At 37.9% G+C, this 11,323-nt stretch overlaps 1 protein-coding gene across 1 annotated transcript in view; it reads right to left on the bottom strand.

The window, feature by feature from the left end:
• LOC119418835 (general transcription factor IIF subunit 2-like) overlaps positions 1-11,323 on the bottom strand; it is a 57,418-nt gene that overhangs the window by 36,577 nt on the left and 9,518 nt on the right. The gene's annotated exons all lie outside the window — the stretch shown is intronic.

Below are 11,323 nucleotides of genomic sequence, written 5' to 3'. Positions count from 1 at the left end.
TATATATATATATATATATATATATATATATATATATATATATATAAAACCTCTTCATGACATGTAAACCACCATTTCAATACATGCACTAAAGAGAACAATGTTAAGACGTATGTGTTGTGCAGTGGCTGATAATAAATCTGAGTAACATCACAAACTGATGGTTACATTAGGTTAGGAGACAAGCAGTTCCTCTAATGGTTGTGGGATTGAAAACATCTCTGGAACTGAGGGGAGCTGCCCATGCCAAAGTAAATGCAAAACACGTCTAGTCTGGCTTTTTCTCAAACAATGTGTAGCTGGGATGTGTCATGATCAGTTTATGGAAACTTGTGGGAGTGGAAACCTTTACATTTATCTGTCTCCAAGCACTGAAAAGCTTTATTCTCATTTCCTTAGAAAGGAAAAATGCCCCAACAAAAGCAACCACATTTCTCCTCACTGACTGGTTGAACTTTTAATTGCGGAGTTTATCTCCGTGGGGAGCTTGAAATGAACCGCATCACTCATTTTGCCTCTACATGTGCATTACCCCGCAGGCCCGCTGGAGCAGACGATGCCGTCAAACCAACGGCTGAGCCGCCGACACCCCATACGTGACTCATCCGCCTACTTTCATGTCTGACACCAGGAGCACCTTCAGCCCGATCAACAAACATGCAACGGACATGGACCAACATGTTCACCTTAGTAAAAAAAGTGAGTCAAGACGAGATAAATCCCACAACACTCCACTGTCAGCAACCTAAAAACCTAAAAATAAGGGCCTTGTTTTTCCTAAAGGAATACTAGTATAATACTATACTACTTACATGGTACAGTTTGAAACCAAAATATTTTTTAGATGAGAAAGGACAAACCGTCTTGAATAAGTTGAGCAGATGTGCATCTGAAAACTACTTTTGGAGAGTTTCATTCAAGTCTGCCTGTTAGTTCACGAGATATTTTGCTAAATCTACAAACAAATCAACACAGACACAGGCCAAAATATTATTGCTTTTCACCTCAATTAAAAAAAAATTACTCTTAACAATAAAGTCCATGCTCAACTCTTAACAATCCTGTATTTCCACCCGTCGCCATGCAAACTCATCTCGTCCATCTCGCAGCAGATTTGGTCTTCCGTCTCCAGAGCCCCCTCCACCTCCTCATCGTGTGGCCTCAGTCGTGCGGCTTCACTGAGCCAAAAAAATGACTAACATACCTAAGATTCCTATCCGTCGCCTCAAAAAGTGAAAGCGGCAGCAACTCTGACAGAGAAGATGATAGAAAATGAGAGGGATGAGAGGTTAGGTCTCCTTTTTTACACTTTAAGGCTCAGACAGGAGAGTAAGAGCCTGGAAATCAGTCCGCCTGTTTGATACCAGGAGGAAACATGGCATGTCTGATCACACATTTAAATCCCCCCTTTTCTCAAAGCTTTGCTGCTTGCAACAACTAAAAGCTGCACCCTACACTCTCCCTTCAAGCTCATCGTGCATGGACACGTGTGGTCATGTTTCATCATCAGACACCGTGATGCTGCAAACTTCTGTGGAGACATCTGGACGTGTGAAGCAGGACAAGAACCTGAAGACTTCCAAATCTCAGTGTTTAGTCAGTCTGAGTCCAGATGGTTATGTTTCTTATTGTTCTTCTAGGATTTTCTTTTTCCCTCTGAACCAACTTGAAGATGGGAGTTCACCACAGCTCAGCTGTTGTGCTTCATCTAGAATGAGTGCAAACATGCTGTTCTGATGACAATCAACTATGTTCAACCATAAAGCCTGATGGATCCGTTACTTACATTACAAGCACATTTTTGTACATAAAAACCTGAATGACTCAATTTAACAATGACTTTACCCTTAAAACATCTCTAGACCTGCCACTACTCTGTGTGTTTGTATGTGATTACTGCTGCTTTTAGCTTTGTTTGTTTTTCCATCTATAGAAACTTCACCAACTTGCCGAAGCTAAGATTCAATGCAATCAGCTCTCTTCCTTAAATAACTTTTACTAATTAGCATTTCATAAAGTTCTGTATGTTATTGGATTGCATTCCAATTAGAATGACCTGGCTGTAATTGGATTAAAACATGGATCCGTTTTGGACTGAACTGGGTTGTTCCTTCGTATAATGCCATCACATGACTTTACTGGCACTATATAAAGAACTGAATTGAAGTGAATAGATCTTTAGGGCCCCTCCTTCCCATAAGAAAACATGGACCCCAGGTTAGAAATTATTCATCTGGAAAGTCTGAGCCAAATACAGACTTTGAAGAGATGCCACTTTTGTAGTATCACTTTGTTTTCTGTTCTGAACAATCTGAATAGGGAGGAATCTTTAAAAGAGTATTCAGACAAGCAGCTGAGACAATCGAAACATCTGGTTCTGCTGTACGGAGCCTCGTTCAGAGCGAGGCAGAGCGTAGATGCACAATTACTGTCTGCAGCCAAACACTGAAACCTTCCATTTAGCAGCTTTTTAAGGCAGACTCATTTAGGTCTCAGTGCTGTTGAGTAAAATCCTCCCACACAACAAACAGTTCACACAAACTAATCCAAACATAAGGACGAATGTGACCCGTGTTTAAAGAAACAGAACTATCACGGTCTGGCCCTAAATGTTTTGAATAAATCTGAGTTTGCAGCCAACTCAGACTCTGCTGTAATGTACAGCTAGCTCTTGCTAGCAGTTCAGCTCAACATCTGGGTGTTAAACACAAAAATGGGATATTTGATTATACTGAATTCATTCAGGTATACAGGTGCTGGCCATGAAATTAGATTATCATGAAATAGTTGATTTATTTCAGTAATTCCATTCAAAGAGTGAAACTTGTATATTATATTCACTCATTACACACACACACTGATATTTCAAATGTTTATTTATTTTAATGTTGATGATTATAACAGACAACTAATGAAAACCCCAAATTCAGTATCTCAGAAAATTAGATTATGAAAAGGTGAAGACACCTGGTGCCACAGTCTAATCAGCTAATTTAACTCAAAACATCTGCAAAGGCCTTTAAATGGTCTCTCAGTCTAGTTCTGTAGGCTACACAATCATGGGGAAGACTGCTGACTTGACAGTTGTCCAAAAGATGATCATTGACACCTTGCACAAGGAGGGCAAGACACAAAAGGTCATTGCTAAAGAGGCTGGCTGTTCACAGAGCTCTGTGTCCAAGCACATTAATAGAGAGGTGAAGGGAAGGAAACGATTTGGTAGGAAAAAAGTGGACAATCAATGGGGATAATTTTGAATTCATTTGCAAACCAAAGTCCCAGAGTCTGGAGGAAGAGAGGAGAGGCACAGAATCCACGTCGCTTGAGGTCCAGTGTCAAGTTTCCACAGGCAGTGATGGTTTTGGTGCCATGTCATCTGCTGGTGTTGGTTCACTGTGTTTTCTGAGGTCCAAGGTCAACGCAGCCTTCTACCAAAAAGGTTTAGAGCACTTCCTGCTTCCTGCTGCTGACCAATTTTATGGAAATGTAGATTTCATCTTCCAACAGGACCTGGCACCTGCACACAGTGCCAAAGCTACCAGTACCTGGTTTAAGAACCATGGTATCCCTTTTCTTAATTGGCCAGCAAACACACCTGACCTTAACCCCGTACAACATCTGTAGAGTATTGTGAAGAGGAAGATGCAATTGCCAGACCCAACAATTCAGAAGAGCTGACGGCCACTATCAGAGCAACCTGGGCTCTCATAACACCTGAGCAGTGCCAGAGTCTGATCGACTCCATGCCACACCGCACTGCTGCAGTGATCCAGACAAAAGGAGCTCCAACTAAATACTGAGTGCTGTACATGCTCATACTTTTCATGTTCATACTTTTCATGTTCATACTTTTCATGTTCATACTTTTCAGTTGGCCAACATTTCTAAAAATCCTTTTTTTATTGGCCTTAATATTCTAATTTTTTGAGATACTGAATTTGGAGGTTTCATTAGTTGTCGGTTATAATCGACATTAAAATAAATAAACATTTGAACTATATCAGTGTGTGTGTAATGAATGAATATAATATACAAGTTTCACTTTTTGAATGGAATTACTGAAATAAATAAACTTTTTCATGATATTCTAATTTTATGAGCAGCACCTGAATTTCAACTTTGTTGCATCAGTTGGTGCTTGGACTATATGGTGATGATCACTCTCAGCTACTACCACATCAACTTTTAGCTCAATATTTGCAAAACTGACTGAGTTGGAGTAATTTCTCTGTTTGCTAATGTCACTTAACTGTGGCAGCCATCTTGCATTAGGCTAACTCCAAAAGTTGATAATTTATAAAACTTTTATCTATTTTTTTCCCTAAAAAATGATTAATATCCATCCAGTGGTTCATGAGATATTTTGCAAACAGACTGAACCGACTTCAAATATTTAATGGCAAAAATTTCAACAAATACCTTTCACAATCTGTTTATGCTCAGTGTATGTGTTGGGGTCTCAACTATGACCACACAAGATTTCAGCTCAGTATCTGTAAAAAAGACTGAATCAGACATTGTTGTGTTTTAATGTCAGTTGGCTGTGGCAGCCATCTTAAATTGGCTTGATTCCAATTACAACTTTCAGAGCTTTATTAAAATCCATCCACTTTTTCATAAGATATTTTGCTAACAGTCAAACACGCATACAGACAAGAATTGATTGTTGACCTTTCAAGGAATTAAGCAATAAAACCACTAAAATTCTATGTTTTTTAAAGCCTTGATGATATAAAATGAACTTTAACACAATTTAAACACTCTATATTGTTAAGAACATTTATGTTAATTCTGAACAAGTTCAACAAAGACAAAAAGACAAAACTTCAAACAATTCCTCAGACACATTCTCACAGATTGTCACTAAAAACCTAAGGATTCATTCAGCATCCGACAAGGTCGCACCTCGTTTCCCATGGTGACGGAGCATCACGTTTTAGCCCCCTATCATTATCTCGCCTCCGTCACATGTCTGATGCGTCAGAGCGCAGCAGAAGTTGGATGAAACCTTTAGAAGCGGGAGTGGGAATGAGAACACAGATGACATTTCTCCATTTGCTGGATCGCCCTCGTGTTTTTTTTTACCTTTGGCAACAAACAAACGAGCATCTCTGAGAACAGCGAGACGGTGATTCAGAGTGGGAAAACAAAAACAAATCTGTATTTCTGTCAAACTTCCAGAGGGGAGAAATTTTATGTTTTTCTCCTAGTGTAGCCTTTTGTAATCCAGTAAAATTACATTTATTATGCAGCAAAACAGAGAAAACAAACATTTACCTACACTTTTCACACCAACCAACACACATCATGTGCAAGAGGCACGCTTCTCTCAGCTCCTGCAGAAAAGCTTTGCACTGACATGCTCCTATAGGAGCACTTCACACATTTCAGCTCTAAAGTAACATTACTCCTGTTGGCAGCATGCACAAAACCAATTTCACTAACACATCTATCAAATTAAATATTAAATATGCTCATTCTTTCCCTTATTAATGGGAAAACAGAGTTAACATTTCAAGTTAATACACAGTTTCACCACTTTTGTGTGTAGTCCTTTCAGTTTTATATGTTTTCTGCATATAGTAAAAGAAGACTTGCCTCAGGCAAAAGTGAAAAATAACTCCTGGGTTGTTTAATAACAGAATGTCCAAAAAAATAAAATATAAAATCCTCAAAAGCCCCCAAAAATAAGAAAAACAAAACACTAATGTAAAGCTGAAAACTGTATACGATTGATTGAAATTTTACATTATTTTTGAAAACAACAAAACCTCCACCCCCTTAAAAAAAAAAAAAGTGGGATCATCTGACTTGTTAGCTCATATTTCCAAAACCTGCCTCTCTAATGGTATAGGGGTGTATTAGTGCCCATGGCGTAGGCAGATTGCTGGAAAGATGCCTTCAATGCAGAAAAGTGTATGCAGCTTTTTGAACCACACAGGCTCCCATTCAAATATATGTTTAAAGTAAGGCCTAAAAAAGGTGGAATAAATGCAAAACAATTTTATTTCTCAACAATAATTCTAAATATTTTCGCCTCTAGCATCATACGGAGTGTATGTGAAGCTACACTCTGGCTAATCTTTAAGATTCACAAAATATGACTCTCTTGCCAACATTGTGGCTTGGTGCAGATCAGGAGCCGTTAACAACAGTCTTGATTGGAAACAATAAATCAGAGCTGAACATGACGAATAAATAAAATCAGTTGTTTGGAAAAAAAAAAAAAGTTTAAAAATCCAAAAACAACAACTGGATTTCACCAACATTCAAAACATAAAAACACAAACAGCGCAGGAGGAAGCTGACAACTTTAGCCATCCCAGCAGAGGAAAGCCCATGAGTCCAGAGCCCTCCGAGAGCCTCCCGGTGGATTAACGGAGGTGGAACCCAGCTTTAACTTCTCTATTGAAACACCGAAGGACCGCTCTTTGACGTCAGCCACCAAAACAGCAAAACTTCCAGCACAAAAACAGAACGAATGAAACCTGAAGGTGGATGCCAAAAATTCACACTGCAGGCATGCTTGAGTCCCGCTGAATAACGGAGGATATACATCCCTTGATAAATATATTTCAGGAATCATTTTATCAGGACATATTTGTCAGAAATGCTGCCTGACTGGCTGCACTCCTATAAAACACGAGTCCAGGATCAATCAGAACCTCTACAGAGCCAAAAGTGTAGGAATAAATATAATAAATGCCAGAAAAACTGCACTTTCTAAAATGAATCCCCATAAATACAGGGATGTGTGCACAAATACTAAAATATAATTATAAATATAGATATACATATACATACACACCTATTTCTATCTACTGAGATTTAACAACGGATCTGGGTCCATGTAAGACTTCATTTGGGTCTGGACCACATTCAGCTATTCGGGGACCATAATGTAGAGGATCATAACTAAACAGATATTTAATTTCATGTTCACGTGTTTGGGATTCATCAGATCTGCTACGATTGTCAGGTACAACAAATCTCAAATCCTTCACCGTTTAGAAGTTTAAAAAGCTTTTAAATTAAAAACCTGTGACCCAGTTAGGTGATGTGAACACAAAGCTGGTCTCACAACCAGAAAACTCTTGCAACACATTTTGAATTATTACGTCTATAGGTGGCAGGAAAAAGAATAACTCCTCACACAACAGTGGGAAATTAATGTGCTCATACTCTTTCAGGCCCGGTTGAATGAGGCTGTTAAATATAGGCACAACAACAACAAACTAACCATTTGGGCTTTTTTCAGTCATGCTGTTTTTAAGAGCATGTATAGAGTAAATTATGTTATATTTGTAGAGTATTTATGGAAATGATGAGTTTCAATCCTGGTTCCTATTGGGAAAAAAAACAAGATTAACTGGATGCTTGCTGGAAACAATAAAAATAATTTGGAGTCAGATAAATTCATGTTGAACTGCAGCAATTAAATGGGAATATTATTTATTTTCCTAACAGATGAATGTCAAAAACCACACTTGCAGGGTTTGTAAAGACTTTCATTTTTTATATAAGTTACCGCCTACAGAACTTGTTAAAACCTTTAAGTATTTTGTGAGTGAACAAATAAAAATTTTTTAAATATCTAATTTGTTAACCAGTATTATAACAGCAGCAGCCTTAAAAGTATTAAACTATTAAATTGTGTCTAGACAGCAGTTTTTATTGCCCTCTTTAAGATTTATACTATACTTCCACAAAATCATAGTATTGCAGTAACAAGACAGTCCAGTGTTAGGTGAAAGGTGTTCCTCAGGGATCAGTTCTGGGGCCCCTCTTTTTATTACAGGTATATGCCGCCATGATATGCCTGTGTCTGTTCATATTTCAATTTGGAAAAATTACTCCATGAACCATTAGATAGGGTTTTAATGAAACTTTCAGAAAGTCAGCACTGGAAACACAAGTCTTCACCTTTCTCCACTTTAGTCAGGCTCTTACACTGTCAGAGATTCTTCCCTAAAAGATAATAGTCTAAACAAATGCACAAAATAAAATGCTTCATTTCAAGTACTGCATTGCCATTTGTCTTCCTTCAAGTGTCACACACAGAAGTGCAGAATAAACCCTGGATTTTCTTTGTCTACATCTGAACTTTCAAACAACCTGCTTTTTCACCTCAGCAACACTTTTCAACACCCACTAAATAAAATACTTTATTACTTTGACATTTTAAAACTGAAAAAGTCTTGACTTTTTTTTTATTTCGTCATTTTTGTTCATTTCTGTATTTCTTAAAATTGTGTTTTAGTTCATGCGTTTCCAGCACTTTTGTCAAACGTAGTTTTTTCTTTTTGTTCATAAATTACGCCTGATTGTGCACATAGTTTGTATCAAAAAAGATTTGATTCATTAATTTATCCATTAATAAGACAAGGAGAGTAAACAGTGGCCTTATTTGGAAACTTATCTTTGTGTTTTCAGACGTTTCTAAAATGTTTTGATCAGTGTGATTTTGTCTAAATTGTCAAATGATCAAACTCAAATTTAAAACATCAGCACAGCTGTGATGATTATATTTAGACTTTTTAACAGCTTCAAGGTTTTAATAATTTGGAAAAAAAGAAAAGAAAAAGTACAGCATAGATTCTGAGTGCTGAATGAATAAGCAGAAACTGAAAGGTTAAATAAAACTGAGTCAACACATCAGCTAAAAGATTGAAGTAGCAAAATGCTAGCTCAAAGCTAAACTTAGGTTTAAGGTTCTTTATTGTCATTCGCATCACATGTGGTGCACAAGGTGGAATGAAATTGTGTACTCAAGATCCCAGTTACACCCAAAAATAGCAATATAAACTATAAAAAAGAAACCATATACAAGGATCCAAGATAAATGCTAAACAATTAATAACATGAGCATAAGAATACAAAAATAAAGCCAGTATGTGGAAGCAATAACTTGAAGCTAAATCAGTGTTCAGATTTCAAAGAGCGAACGTTAAATGCCGTCTGTCAAAAACACTGAACAACGCTTCTATAGTTTTTTGCTGACACTAAGACTAAAATGTAAAAATATAATAATTAAATAAATCACGTCAACTTCAACAAGTAAGATAAGATAAGATAAGATAGAAATATTGATCCCGCAGGAAATTGTTGTGCCAAAGTTTCAGTACAAAGGAACATACACAAGGAATCACACAAGATATAAAAATAACAGAGAATATAAAAAATAACAGAGAATATATAAATACCAACAATTAAGTTCTAAAACAGGTCAGGTGCAGACAGAAACAATGTGTTTTTCAAGTCAAGGTGCTTTCTTGTCGTTCGCATCACATGTGGTACAGGAGGTGGAACAAAATTGTGTACACAGGGTCCCAGTTACATCCAACAATATTAAAAATATAAAGTGTGAAAAGAAACAGTAAATAAGGATCTAAGATATAAACTAAACAAGCACCCAATGGTACACTAAAAGATTTAAGATATATGCTAGTCACTAATAATGCAAAACAATACACCGAACAACAGAAGCACGATTCTCTAAATTCAATTCGGCTATACCAAACATGCAACAAAAATACAGACACAAAGCACCAAAAGTGAAAAAGAAATGAATCTACAGCAGCATGGTCCTATTGGCAGAGTGGTTCTGATGACCGTGAGGTTATCTTAGCAACGTGGTCCAGCTAGCAGCATGAGCAGTGAGGTTCGGTTAGCAATGAGGTTTCTCTTAGCAACATGGTCCTGTTGGCACCATGGTACTGTTAGCAGTGAGGTTCGGTTAGCAATAAGGTTTCTCTTAGCAACATGGTCCTGCTGGCACCATGGTACTGTTAGCAGTGAGGTTCGGTTAGCAGCATGGGCTTGGTAGCAGCGTTAGCAGGTCTTGTTAGCAGGTCCCATCAGCAGCTTGATGGTAATAATGACCACAGCAGCTGCCCTCCCAGACTGCCCTCCAGAACCGGGTCCGGCAGACGGAGAACATCCAAGGTTTCCCCGCGGAACCGAATGGGTTTGTAAAGTTGTGTCCGTGCAAGCAGATGGAGGATCATGGAGACAGCTGCCATGACAGGCCTGAGCCTGAGGCTGGAAGGAATGAACTACGATGGCAGGATGGCAAGGCAGTGACACAGAAATCTCTGCAAGTGTGTTGCGGTCATACCCGTACCGTGGATGTGTAATGTAGGCGCAAAAAAAGTTAAAAACAAAAACAACAGGAACATAAAAAGATCGAGTCGAAGCGGAAAACTTTCACCGGGAGCCAGTGAAGCTGCCACTCAGCTGAGCGTGGCCATCTTATATTTATAGTGCAGGATTAATTTTATTGTCCAATGTGTAGAAAGGGGAGGAGTTGAAAAGTTTGATAGCCACAGGGAGGAAGGACTACCTGTGGTGTTCATCAAGTACAAGTACTGACTGGGCTCAAAGTAAGTCTTGCAGTGTCTCTAAAACGGACTAAATAAAGTCGTCAAGTGGATTTTTCTCATCCTTTCAGAGCACTGAGGGATTTTAAAGTTTCAGTAAAAGGCCTCTCGGGCAGCTGAATCGTACAGCAACGGAGTGGTAAATTACATCTGGGTTAGTGTTCTTCTCTGCATGCGTCCGTGGCAGCGGAGCCTGTTGCTTAGCAACCGCTTAATCAATACCTGGTCCTCATCCGGAACAATGCAGAGCCACGAGAGGGGGAATAATGGAGGAATATTTAGCTAGCAGCCTCACAGCACAAAAGACATGTCAGACGTCCTTCGTGTACGTATCAATCAGTGGCGGTCTCCGTTAGCAACCGCTTGTTACCGCCGGCTCACTGAAAGCTTGTGTAACAGAGTCGAAGGAAATGACATGTACAGGGTTGTTTAAATTATAGAAATTAGACGCTGCGTTGAGTTGAACCACTTTTAGTTTGTTTTTTTGTTAGCAGACTTGTGATTGATGGAATATTGATAATTGGTTTCATTTTTTTAAGCCCTTTCACCTGTTGCATCTGAATTTAACATAAACTAAGATTTTTTTTTTTTTTTAAAGGGTGTCAATTTTTGCTCTGGACATGGAAAAAATGCAGAAAATACAGCATGAGATTTTACTGCTACTACACTATCAGAACATACGGATCATTATTCCATTAAAATTATTGTAATTAGTGGTTTTAGAAAATAGGAAACATTTTATTACTAATAAATGCACTATAACATATGAGGTGTTTGATGGCTTAATAAATAGCTTCTTTCTTTGGTTCTGAACCATGAACAGAAATAAAATGGAGTAAAACTAAAAATATATAAAAATACTAAAAAAAACAGCACTTGTTTATTTTACAAGGTTATAGCCAGCATACTATAAGTTACTATAATGTATTAAAAAAAGTATATAT

This window comes from Nematolebias whitei, chromosome 13, assembly GCF_014905685.2.
Source record: "Nematolebias whitei isolate Nwh7 chromosome 13, NemWhi1, whole genome shotgun sequence".
NCBI classification, from domain to species: Eukaryota; Metazoa; Chordata; class Actinopteri; order Cyprinodontiformes; family Rivulidae; genus Nematolebias; species Nematolebias whitei.
Note: the sequence above shows the minus strand (reverse complement) of the source record. Positions and strands in the feature narration are given on the sequence as shown.